This window comes from Papilio xuthus, unplaced genomic scaffold (assembly GCF_000836235.2).
Source record: "Papilio xuthus unplaced genomic scaffold, Pxut_1.1 DF828142.1, whole genome shotgun sequence".
NCBI classification, from domain to species: Eukaryota; Metazoa; Arthropoda; class Insecta; order Lepidoptera; family Papilionidae; genus Papilio; species Papilio xuthus.
The window spans coordinates 2,943,338-2,957,807 of NW_013530507.1; the positions used below are offsets into that span (position 1 = coordinate 2,943,338).

The 14,470-nt window shown below is 31.1% G+C and overlaps 1 protein-coding gene across 3 annotated transcripts in view; it reads left to right on the forward strand.

The window, feature by feature from the left end:
• Nucleotides 1-1,005: 1,005 nt before the first annotated feature.
• NGR-A20 (neuropeptide receptor A20) overlaps nucleotides 1,006-14,470 on the forward strand; it is a 33,010-nt gene continuing 19,545 nt past the window's right edge. The window contains exon 1 of one of the 3 annotated variants that reach the window (XM_013307155.1): nucleotides 1,006-1,063. The gene's annotated coding sequence lies outside the window, so the exon portion shown is untranslated. Of the gene's footprint in view, nucleotides 1,064-4,490; nucleotides 4,654-9,399; nucleotides 9,528-14,470 lie in introns of those variants that run through there. The other 2 variants (XM_013307152.1, XM_013307153.1) reach the window with 2 other exon arrangements.

A 14,470-nucleotide genomic window follows, 5' to 3' on the forward strand; every position in this document is an offset into this window, starting at 1 on the left:
AAACAGTGACCTGTATAAAAAGGTAGGTATCTCAGTTTTTGATAATGAGAAATACGACGATATGTTTTTAAATGCGTTTTTATGCAATGAAAACGCACGGTTATATTGACCTGAACTTCTCCATGTGATCAATAAAGCTGAAGTTGGAAGTGTGTGTACTCGATATTCATATTTATTGCGTTTAGTAGAATATTATTAAATAACTTGAAATATTATTCGTTTAATATTGAATTTTTCAATACAGTATCGTACAATTGCAATATAGAAATATTTGCTATACTTCAATGTATATTGCATACTTTTTAAAAGATTGATTTAGGCGTGTTGTATATTTTTTTGTATGTAATTTTTATAATAAACCCCTAAAGCCTAGATGACTGAAAACATTTTGACGAGTGAGGTGTCATTTTGTTCATTCTACCCCGGAGTGTCATTTGTTGCATACGAACGGATAGTCATTATGTCTTGCATACGAAGCTTTGCTTTTTCCGCAATGCAATCCACATCTTGAATTCTATTTAAAAAGAGAATGTTTTGTAGAAAATTTTACGTTACTATGAACATTTAATTCGTTTTATGATAAAACTATATTTATTTATTTATTTACACAATTTGCATTTTTCGGGCGTTGTGGCATTTAATTATCTCATAACAAAATCCTTAGACAAACATATTATACAACAATAAAAAAAAACACAAATAAAAAACACTAACATAATGTTCTTATTAGGTTTTAGTTGAAGGATATATTTAATATTTTTAATTTCGAAAGTATTTCAACTTATATGAATACATAGCATTATAACGTTTGCTTTGATCCCTACTATGATATATCAACTACTGTGACATGATTGGTTTACAAAATATTATAACAATGGAGTCTAAAGTATGAAGTACACATAGAGTAGCTATAGTTATAGAAGCGATACAAAGAAAGAAATCGCCAGTGGTGGGTTATCTGTCGGGCGTCCCGGAGTCTTTACAACGACGTTCATACAATCTGTTGATATGTAGTTTCTTATTGTGTCTTGTGTTAAACTTCAATGTGTTAATAAAAGTGTATGTAAGTACATTTTTTATCACGTGTGTTGTCTTCTTCATAATAATCAATTCAATTATTGCCCAATAGGGCAATATCAAACACTTATACACGTTGTAAATAACACGAAGAAAATAACAGAAAACAAGCATTAATTTTATAGCATGGAGATTCATTGTAGTCGTCGACATTGCGCGCAAATTTGTCTATCCATCCAACTTCAACATAATAGGCGGAATGCCACACGAACGTGGAAGAGAATGTCTAAAGTTTTAACTATGTGTTGAACGGATCATCGTTTTATTGCCGATCGATATCCATTAGTATTCGAACCCACTTTTTCATCTCACGATTTTGCAAACAATGATCTTAGAGCAAGCGAATTATCTTGATTATTTGCAACATTTTGCTCTTTGTATTCGAATGCATGCAACAACGTCAAAAACATTTCTCTTAAATTAAGTAGTTATTACAAAACAATATTAAGTAATACTAATTGTATTATAGTAACGTTAGCTAGACAAAGATAAATAAGATGTATAATAGTAACTCATAATCCACATTTAGCTTTTACGATTTATGCATGATCGTTTCAAAGATTTAGTGGCTGTTAAAACCATTTTTGGGTGAATTTATGAAGCAATTATGTGATATAACATTTAGTCGCCACGCCTTTTAACGTACTACCTACTTTACGAGTATTTAATGTATACTGCTAAAAATAATATTGCAGAAGATTTTAGAGAAATTAGGTAAAAGGCCAATAGATTGATCTTTAATTGAGTCTAGGCTCATTCATGTTACAGGGGTGCTTAACCTTTTCTTATTGTTAAAACCCTTTGAATTTCAAATTTGATATTTTAATACTGTTGTATTCACTGACAATGTTTTCGTTGCCAACATGAATTATAATTAGTCAGTGTTCTATAATCATGTTATGATTATAGAACACAGATATTTATAGAAATACGGTAGATAGGTTTGTTATTTGGAAATGACAGCTATTCTCTCGCTCTCAATTAAACGTCAATTTAATTTACTAGTCTGCTAATTATATCTCTTAGTTCGAGTTACAATCAGTGCTACCAACTCCTAAAATATGCGCTAAAATGGCGAGAATTAAATAGGTTAAAAGTTTCGCCTGTCCAGTGGAAAAGACAGTTAAAGATTGACGGGATTGATGGTGATTTTGACAATGTGTTATAATTACAATATTATACTTTTCTTTTATAACTGTTTTTTTTTATGATTTTATCTAGACATGGAAAAGAACTTTAATTAGATTGTGGTTTGAGTAAAATGCCTTAGCTCTGACCTCTTAAATTGCATGAATATTTCCTTTGTTCTGAACAGCATTTTTAAGCATCTTTGTTAGCCACATTAAAGACTTTGTTATGAATAAAATATGAATTTAGTTTTCTTTCGATATCGAGCATTAATTTGCGTAAAACATGAACGTTTGTTTGCATACGCACAGACTTTTTATCTGGGAACAAATAATACATTGCAAATAAGACTTGTCTGGTCTCATTTATCTTTGTGTACTTTTGCTTTTATTATTCGTATAACGAATCAATAATGGGAAACATGTAGTAAGTAATTGGAAAATTAATTAACCATAATGACTATTATATTATGAATTTATCTTTATATATATATAATTCTTCTGTGAGTGTGTATGTCACTGAACTTCTCTCAAACGACTGGACCGATTTTGATGAAATTTTTTGTGTGTGTTCAAGGGGATCTGGAAAGGTTTAGATTCAAAATGTTCATCAAATATTAACTTCAGATTAATTTATTCAAATTAAAGACGTGTAGACAGGACAACGTCTGTCGGGTCCGCTAGTATATGATATATAATTCATATAACATGAAGGAGAATGCCATCCAAATGACACCTGACATTTCAAAATCGGTCAAGTATTTTAAGCAGCAGAAACAGCTAGTAGGACTAATGTGTTGGAACATTCATTCAAGCTTGAGTTTTCACTGCATTGAAACACACAATACACTATCATCGCAATAATTTTCTTTGAATAAAGGTAAGAGTGAGCAACGCCGACACTATTTAAGTTCCTCATGTACTCGATATAACATTTTTGTATGCCACATTAGGATTTTTAATTATTATGTTACCAAATTTTCTATTTTTCGACAATTTTTTCGAAAATTTACAAAATGAAATGTTTTGAAAGTTTATTCTTAGTTTTAACATTTTATCGTACAAGTACTGAAGGCATCATGATTGGAGAGGTAGCATATGCAAAATAAATAACACTACGCCATCTTTTTAAAAAAAATTAAAGCAATATACTTAGAATAGTTTTGAAATATTAGTTATATACAATAATTTGGAGCCCCTTCTGATGGAACTGTTACTAGACAAATGACGCGTTGATTGTAATTCATCAATACTAAATGACCATTTCCACTGACCGAGAGATTCAAAGCTCTGTCAATGTCGTTATGTCATCACTAATTACAAAGCATTTTACCTGCATATCTTGCACAAGGCTTCTCTTACAGTAATGTTTAGAAATAGAATATTCTTTATAGTAAAAGGTAACTAACGAGTCAGCGGCTACTTTATTTCGCAAAAATAGCGAAGTGACCTCTGCACGTAGATATCTCCAAGCTAAGAATTTCCAGATATGTAGGCAACATAACCTTTGAATTCTTTTTTTAAACAGAAATAAAAATTAAATCACATCCGATTCATATATTTTTGCCTTCGTTACTTATCTCCCTCAGCTGTCTGCTCGCGATGTTCTTGTTTCGTAGTTTTGCTTGTACCAGACAGCAATTCACTTTTATTCAATATAAATAAAATAATGTTAACAAAGCGCTATAAAAATATTTTTCATTTCTTAAATCTTTCCATAATATTTTTTTATCTATTTCCATCTTACTTTATATTTTTCGATGCACTTTTCTTGCAGTTTTAATAACGTTTTTAATTTATTAAATTGTATTAAGTAATTGAAGTCTCAAACTTTAATCTTACTTTTCATAAAAAGGTCGTGAATGTTTCTATTTAATGATAAACTTTATAATTGCTCCTGTGTCTTTTTTATCATCATCAGCTTACTATACATACGTTCCTACTGAGGGGCTCGGATCCTAAGTTGGGGGTAACCATGCTGGCCCATTTCGGGTTGGTTGTTTTCACACATACCTTTGAATTTCTTCACAGATATGTGCATATTCCATCTTGATGTTTTCCTTTACCGCAAAAACTTTTTTTATACACATTTAATAGAAATTCTATAAGAACGTATTGTAACTTTTAATATAGCTAAAAATAATACTCGTATTTGTATATTGTTGTTAAAGCGCAACAGTTTTAATGTATTGTTTAAAATAGTTAGTTGAATATCTACTATAATAGTTTTTTTTATTAAGAATTTAAATCGCAGTGTATGATAGTGTGGGGAAGGCGAGCCGCAGCCAGTACGGCAAAGTCTCTCGTAGGAATCGCCGTTTGCTACAACTAGCCAGGTTATCGGAAACTTTGTGATTGAGTGAAATTGTTACGTCTTTTCCTCGAACTACAGGAGTGTGTTAATCTATTAATAATGCTTTAAATGTCACTCGATCGATGGGAGTATATTGTAAGTAGAAATCATTTTTTTTTTAAATATTTTTAATTGTCTTTTTTTCACGTTCAGTTTCCAAATCCAGTTTATTAAGGATGTATTTTTTTTTTCATTTGAGTCCTTTTCCATTAATATATACTCATCAAGAATGACTAGCGGAAAAGACTGTTTATATAAACTATAACACTACTGGAGTAGATTTAATATTTAAAAAATATAGCTTATTTTTATTATCATAGGAAGTGTCAAAAAGAAGGAAAAAGGCATATGATTTCAGATAGTTAATTTATTAATATCTATGTGAAATATTATGATTTAACTAATAATATAAATGAGAAAGTTCGTATGGATAGATGGATGATCGTTGCCACGTAACTTCAAAACTGTTGAACGGAATGCATACGCTACTACGTTTTTTTCATTCCAATTCCGTTCTATGTTTGTTATTAATCAACTTTAATCGCTTATCGCACGAGCGCTTTTTTAACGCCGCGTTCAACCTCGGAGTTGGCGGCCTTTGAGTGACGTTTTAAAATCATACTTATTTCGTTCGTCTAGGACTCAAATTGCAACAATATGCAATTAAAGTCATCGCATTTTAAAAGCGCCGCCGTATGAAATGTATTTCTTCAATTCAACGCTTTTTTTTGCGCGGTAAAAAAGCGCTTGTGTGAATGAAGGGAAAACGCTTATACTCATCGGGCTAGTAGTAAGAACAAATATAGTACACAGCCTGGAATAGCGTATAGACTGTTTTCAACGGTTTCTTTAAGATTAACTCAATAATTCCGCGATGTAATAAATGTTTCCTCAATTTAGTTATTTTTTATGACGATTGTATAGTTTAGACCACTAAAAACAACGGAACTGATGTTAATAATGAATAACGTTTTTATTTAAAAAAATACTATATATTTTAAGAAGGTTGTGTTTTCATGTTTTATAAATGTTATTTGAAGTTTATAAACAATGTACCCTAATTAGCTTACGTTGTCAAGTTGTATAAATAAAGGTACACGACGCTTGTTTACCTTTCTTACCGCGCCTACTTTTTTGTGTGTTCATTACTCCAATATTTTTAGTATCAATTTGTGAAATGATTAATCTTTCTTAAGGCGATTCGCCTAAGCTTTTGTGTAAATTGATGGAAAATATATTATTGTATTGATATATTCAAACACAGGCTGTTGTTGAATGGTAAATTAAAAAATAATAATTTATGAGTAAATAGACAAATCATATTTTAATTTTATGGGTTTATGATAAAAAATACAACAAGACTATCATGATTTTACTCGATAGAGCTGAATTGAAATTTTTCTTGAAGTCTAGAAAAAATAATGATTCAAATCTCACTACTAGCTTTTGTTTAACTTTTACTAAAATATGCTTTTGTTTCTACGACAGATGTTCAATAGAACCTCACCTCAGATATGAATTTGTTGACATGAGCTTGTCAGATCGGGGTTGACATAGCTCTTCAAATGTGGTATTCAGTCATGTAGAAATGTAACGTAAGCCACTTGTTCTATCCGCTTTCGATGCAATCTGATGTTTCCTCATCGTAGAATTTGAAACCCGTGATTTGTAGCAATACATATTTTAGTCTCTGTCATATCAAAGAGAACAAAAGGGATGGCGATAGATACATACCGTAGTGTAGTTACATATTCTATACTATAAAATATTCAAATAATATTTTATTACTACAAAATATACAGTTAGACTTTGTTAAGTTAAACACGTGTTTTAACCCTTTGGCAGCCGGTGATTAATATTATACAAATCAACGTGGTTATAAAAGAGAATGTTGTACCCTTAAATATGTATTTCTAAAATAGATACCGGTATAAGAATTTCTTTCAGCATTTCACAATTGTTTGTTTTCTTGAGTAAATATCATTTACTGCTGAAACAAGTAATAATTTATTATGTCCTCTTTTAAAATCAGTGTACATTTTCATAAAATTACCTCCAGTGTGTTATCAATGCTAACAAAAGATAATGAGTATTTGCTAGAAACATTTTGTCAATACATTCGTTTATAACGTGCCCAAAACGTGAGCATTCGAGTAATAATCATAAGCCATTTTTAGAATTTATGGCGGACCGACTGGTTGCTACGGCTGGAGCATGTCTAAAAATAAATTAAAACAAACATTTTAACAAATGTAGGAGAAATGTGCGAGCTGTTCTGAACGCATTCAACTAACACGTTCATCGCACGTGGCTATGGTTTACGAAATGTCATTAACTGCCGAGAATTACACCTAAAATTTAACTCATCCGGGACAATATATTTGAATATACAATATACACTGCTATACAATGTTTGGACATTGTACGTTGTCTTTTACTGATGAAAAAGTGTTCAAAAACAATAGTTAATTAAACAAATCAATTGAAGATAGTAGACTCTACGACCCCGGGGAAGAGATTGAATTGCATAACATTTTACTCTTTAAAATTATTTGAGTTTTTAGAATGATTCTACCAGAACGGAACATAATAGTAGTTACCTGCGATTTTGGCATCAGGGGATTTAAAAAGATCTAGTAATAAATATAGCTTATGTCACCCGAGCATAGTGTAGCATCACAACGGTGAAAGAATTTTTCTAATCCGCTCAGTACTTTTGGAGCCTATTCAATGCAAACAAAAAATTAAATATTTCCACTTTAGTATAGATAATACTTATATATCTACGGTTACGCGATTTCTAGATAACGCGATTAGAAAAGTTCAAACACAAATATATATTGGAAAATTTACAAGATCCCTCACTTAACAAATACATTTGAACAGTCTTAGGCGCAGTTATCTATTCTCAGATCGCTTAAATTAACGCTACGCGTTTTCGGATTCGTTTTTTGTGCTTGGCTCAGACTGCGTAAGGCATTATCGCGACGGAAACTTTGAATTATATTTAGGTTGCTCTGTCATGATTGCTTTAGTTTTCATAATCTTACTAATATAAATGCGAAAATTTAAATAGCTAGATGGATGTTAAAAGGTATATCTCTGAAACGGTTCAACGGATCTTGATGAAGTTTGGCACAGATGTAGAGTACATAGGTAACTAATTAAGGTTTTTTTTTAATCCACGTAGACGGAATCTAATATAATTTAGCAGAGTTATTTAAGTGAAGGTTTGTTTTGATTAATTCATTACGCAAGTGCTACCGTTCCTTGTTATTCAATAATCTCGTATGCCTACGTAACATGTTGACAATGGAGCGTGAGACAATCCCACAAGTGTTCAGTTCTCTCATGTTATCCTGTCGTATTCATAACATTATTGTCTCCGAAGCTACTTCAAAGCACGTACAGAAATTATACGCCACATTACGTAATGCACATAAATTCCATGCTATTATTATATTAAAAACTAGCTGTCGCCAGCGACTCCGTTTGCGAGTAATTAAAAAAAAATATGATTTGTAGCCTATGTAATCTTCCAGACTATGTTCTACATTCTTGCCAAATTTCATTGAGATCCATTCAGCCGTTCTGGAGATATCTTCAAACAAACATCCATCCATCCATATAAACATTCGCATTTATAATATTAGTAAGAAGTAAGATTTCGAATATCATTTTTTATTACAATTATTACAATACGTACATTTTAATATCGTCCATAAGGTAAAATGTCATAAACGAGTAAGCGGCCACCGTAATTCGAATTTGCATAGTTTCCTGAAAAGCTATGTTTTATTTAAGATAAGGCTGGGTAGGTTTAAAGGAAAGTTGTAATTATAAGTCTTTGTAATAGAGCTTAAAGTTTCATTTAAGCATTTATTAGCCAAGCACCAGTTAAGTATTTAGTATCGCATAAATTTTAATTAAATTTACCGTAAAACTTTTATCGTTTATTCATCGTTAAGTTGAGAATAACCTTCGATAACACGATTTTTTGTTCAATTTCACCTAGAATATCTTGTCACTTCACGGAACAAAAAACTTCAAAAAATAATTAATTAAAAGTTCTGGCAACATTTTTATTAAAATTAGTGAAATACGTAATAAATTTTAGACAGTTACTTATACTATAAAGTAAAAATTGATCGTCGATTGAAATAATTATCTACTTTTGGTGGTGAATTGTCTAACAGTCTAGTAAATTTTAATAAAGCGGTGGCAGACAATTTCAAACAACGACTTCCTGCTAAGCTTTGTCAGGGTATTTAATTAAAGTAACTAGAGGCTATGAAGTATCAACTTATATTTCAACGCTGTCTTTTATTTGAAAAAAATTGCTTCAATTATCACTTCAATTTATCACTTAAGAATAATGCGAGAGAGAAATATAGACCTTTATTATGAATTTTTTTTGATATATTAAAGAAATGCTTAAAGCAACAAAAACGATATTAACTCAAAACATATTTTGCTTTTAAACTCAGTGAAATTTTTTGCAATGAATGACATTTTAATTTGTGTGCATTTTTTAAAGAGTTAACTGGTGATTTTGTTGTCATTTAATAGCTTAAGAAATAGAATAAATCAATTTATTTATATAAATTAAGAAAGGGTTTTATTTTTAATTATTAAAGCACAAAATTGTCATAATTTCTTTTTAATGATAAGGTTATCTCGGACTTGATTTCTAGGTAAGATAATTTGGCGTTTTTATTCGTAACAGATTTTAAAAATGTATCAATTAAATGTAGATCTAAGTACGTATTATAATAGAAAACGATAGGCTACAGAGTGTATCGCCAGTAATAGAATAGAGCGGGTCAGTACGACAATATCTTTCGCGCCGACCGCTCCATTACGCCTCTACAAGTGTGTTTTCGCGCCATTTTACGATTACAAAAATGTTTTCGCGCGCGTCTTAGTGACAATTGTTTTATTTTTAAATGAAAGGGCTGACGACTTCTAATGTAAGTAGTTTTAATTAAATATACTTCTATGAATAGCGATGAAATAGCAAAATTTTAAAGTATTACTATGGATTTGTTTATGATAAAATTAATAATTTAATATTAATTTTTCGCATATAATAAAAAAAAAACATTAACTACTGTTTAAAGATCGTGTTAAAAGTTGAAATATGATAAGTTTTTTTATTGTTAAATAAGACATTTTATATTTGTTTAAACTGTTATATGTCGCTTAAACTATAATCAATTTCTTAGAGTAATTAGCTAATTAATAATTATTTCATTTAATTAAGACAATTAGGCATCGGTCGCTTTGGTATTCCTTCGAAATCTGATGGCCGCTTGCTCGTTTGCCACCATATAATGTAAAAAAAATTGTTGGCAATTAAAGTTATCCTTCCTATAATCTGTTTACTATAATGTTTTAGATGGAATATATTATTAATTAATATACCTACTAAAAGATGAATCATTCTGTATTATTTGCAATGATCCGCTTTTATTTCGTCCGACCGTCAGACCATGGTTGTGCCTTTTTATGAAAATATACTACATAGAGAAAATTAATTATGCAAAAACATCAAGATAATTTACACTCATAACTAAGATAGGTAGAGATTACTGAATTTCATTTGCATAGTTAGGCAAATTATACGAGTTGATAGCATATTACTATAGAAAAAGAAAATTTGAAACAGAATCTTTAGTGCAAACCAAACAAGTGTTTTCATATTTATTTAAAGTGTGATTAACACAGTCAAGAATCCTGTTAAGCATTTCTATAGCGTTTAATTAGTCAAGCCGTATGAAGCATGAATATCTGATTAATACACATCATAATAAAGTGTCGTCGTGCTTTATATATGCTACGCAACGCTATAAATTATTCATCGTAGAATAAATTGTTTTTTTTTTAAATATTAGCAGATTTTTTTGTAAATTTACTAATATTTCTTTCACCATTCCAACTAAGTTCTAGGCTTGTGCTAGGATATGGTTTACGACAATAGTCGAATGGCGGGATTCGAACCCCCGACCTCATGATCGGAAATCTGTACCCTTAAACATTAGGCTATTGACGCTTAAGTAGTGAAAATAATCTTTAGATATTTTACTACCAAGAAACCATGAGACTTTAATGGAACAGTGGGTGGACGTATTGTAGGCATCCGCCTACAATTTACTCCTAAAACTCATAATACTTAAAAAATAAAAATTACCAAGGATAGTAAAAGTTCATTGAATTATGAAGAGCTTATTAAAATCACGAATACTTAGGCCGCCATAAAAATATACAAAAACACATTGTTGTTGTTTCTATTAAGATTGGATACAATAACAGTTTGGTGGAGGGGCCTCATTATATGCAAACGAGGATAAGTTGGCGTCTCAGTGTCAGCGGCATGGCTAATATAACTCTCAGTATTCCGCCAATGTCACCGACCTGACGCCACCGTAAGGGTTCCTCTTCAACTCACGATTCTTTTACTCGCGTGATCACGATCTAACGCTACTGAATCACTTAACTCGTACATAAATAGGAAATAATTTTATGCTGGCCACTACTCTTGTATTCAGACTCGTCTAGTAGCCACCCCTCAGTGCTTTTATTAATTTTTCAAATTAAATGTACACTTCGGGATTTCCGTATTTGACCATTTCATCGAATACAACGGTGAGCGATTCGAATCGTCAACATCCAAGCTCTTACCCATCGGCTCGACACTCTGGCCACGCGGAAGGACAATGGTTCCTTATCTCTGCATCTTTTACCGCATGTACCACAGGGACTTTTTTTAAATTTGTTTGAACAATTCCTGCCTTCGATTTAATTTATCGGATGACGCGACAGGCCGCCAGGTACCATCACACACTCTCTTTGGCTGGCAATCCATTACCGTGCGCTTTTCGCGTGTCAAAATCAACTCGGTGTTCCAGCTGTTCAATTGCCCCCTTCTTTATTTAAAAATAGAAAACTTACAATTCTGAGTATAGCAGTTGTTGTTGTTGCTACGGAAGTAGTCCGCAAACAAGAAAGTGGGTGAGTTAATAGTAACCGGTACCTATAGATATCTAAAACAAGTTGAAATCACCAGAGAAATAATGACATAGGGACATAAAAATAAAATATCATTACACTTATACATTTTTGCAATTATGTTAGATGGGTTTCAATGTTTTATTCATTACTTGGTCCTCTACGTTAGGGACAGAAAAGATAAAACTATAAATTATTTATAACTTTGCAATCCTATATTTTTTATGTATGTTATAATTTATCACACGCTACTTTGTCAAAATAATTCTGGGATTACTACGAGTATTAATCCTTGAAAACCAAATTATACAAAACTGGGCTGTATTTTTTTTTTAATTTTTATGCTGTATTATTGCAAGTCTTCTGGATTACATTGTATGTAAAAACCGACAATCGAAAATATGTACCACATAGTTAATATTAGATGTTCATTTAAATTAAATTAAGATAGTATTTGAATGGGGAAATTGGTTATGAATGATGATATTAGTATCCCAAAATAGACCTTAATCGTATACACTTCGAATTCGAATTCATTTTGCCGGCTTGTTAATCAATGCATTTGCGGATGATCCTGATTGCAAATAGAAAATGTGCAAAATTATCTATCATATATGTGCAATGTTATCAACAATGTTGTCTATCAGAATTGCTCATTCTAATCATTAATTTATAAATTGCCATGCATTGATATGCATGACATATCAGAATAATGCAAATTAACATAATGATGAATGATATTATACTTCTCCGTGGAGATTTGATTGAAAAAATAAATAGATGTCACTTTAATATTATTTTTTGAGCTTCATTCTTTTGATTTTAGACTGTGTTTACAGTGTTACAGTGTTATGGTTTAAATTCTTTTGTTTAAGAAATTATTAAAAATGTTAAACAATTTTTGTATAATAGAATAAATAAAAGAAACAAACTTTATCGTCTCAAGTCGTAAACTCCGAATGAACTTTTTAATTGAAAAAGTTTAACAAAATATATTTAAGAGACTTACTGATTGTCTTAATTGACCTGATTTCGATATTAATAGATAGGTATAGATCGATTTATTAATAATCAATAGCTCATATTTCTATACTACTAAAATAATAATAAATGGGAAGCTACTTGGATGCATACACTATTGATATTTTTCCCTTTGAAAATATGTTTTTTTAATTTGTTTATTAAAAAGTTACAGCAATTGCATGTTCAACACGAGTATTTACAAATAAAACACAGATAAAACAAACAGAGGAATATACAGATGACAGGCGTACACAGCATTCAATTATAGACAAATATCTGATCTGAAAAATTTCTACGGGAAAATATATTCGTCTCTTTTTTTCTTTCTTGAAATTATTGAGACAGTAATAAGTATTGGTAGTGTAAATGTAAATTACTGTGTAATGGATTCGCCCTATTATATGATATGCTTAGGTGCTTTAGAAACTGTCTGTCTCCGGGTACTTCATATGCATAATGCTATTAAACTGGTTATAGACTGTCTCCGTCTATTTCGTCCGGTTATGACGTAGTTTAAGACTATAAAACAGTGGTTCCCAAACTTATTTTGTCTACTGCCCACTTTGAGAATAAATATTTTTTTAGCGCCCCCATATTTTCACATATTTAAAAACCACTATAACTCTAAATTAATTAATGATTGTGACCTATATATGTATAATATATTAAAGGAGAATTCTAAACGAAATTTTTACTATAACCCGTAACTTGAGACCTGCAGCGCCCACAAGGGGGCATTATCGCCCACTTTGGGAAAGACTGCTCTAAAACTAAGTATGACGTACATTGCTACATTATTTTCCAAAACAATCTTAACTAAATTTATATAAAGTTCGTTAAAACTAAAACATTATTGTTTAAAGTTCGTTAACATTGACAATTGTCGTTATTTTATCGTAATCAATGTATACCATTTCGGTATTTAAAACAGATGTAAAATTGCGATAATTTAATATAGACAATGAATACTTTCTTTCAATTTGCATAGAATAGACATTGTAGTACCTAAAGGAGGATAACCAAAAATAAGGGTCTCACTTTGAAGTTATGTAAGTTTTTATTAACTTGTATAGTTCAATATTTAGTTCAATAGTTTTTGAGTTTATTCTTTTTTACGATTAATAAACTAGCGCTTGGTCACGACCCCATTTGATATTAAGTGGGTAACAAACATCATCGTCTGAACATAAGGTCTACATCGTTTGTGGAGCAATTTCCAACATTCTCTTGACCTCTTGTTAACAAACATACAAAATTATTAAAACCTTGATTAAAAAAAAAACTCGACTAACCAAAGATTCAATGTATTAGGTTACGCCGTCTTTTGGATGTTTTTCCAAACAAAGATTTTTGTACTCTAAACTACGTAAACTTCAATCTTATATATATCATTGACTTATTTTAGAATATTATAATCTATACTAGTTTTTCCACTAGTATAGATTATAATGTAATTTTATTTCCTACGTCAACTACGTGTGCTTTGTAATATGATATTCGGGAAAGGAACACATATCGATTGATATCTCAGTCGTCAAAATTTGCTTAGTCATTCAGTTTCTAACTCTAGGTCGTACATATAAACCTACAAACAAACTTACATAAGGACTAATTTTTTTTTTATATCACAAGGTGGCAAACGAGCCAGCGGCCACCTGAAATCGCTGAAATAGCGAAGTGACCGTTGCCCATAGACATACGCAATTGCATATGCGTTGCCTACCTTTAATCGACGGAGGAGAGGATGCACAGAAAGAAAATATTTTCTCTTTCCATGCATCCTCTCATCCGGAAAGTCCACTTCCACTTCCCATCCTTTCCTTATAAGAAAAAGGGTGGGAAGGGAAAGAGAACTAATGTTGGCCTCCGGGACGCACACTCA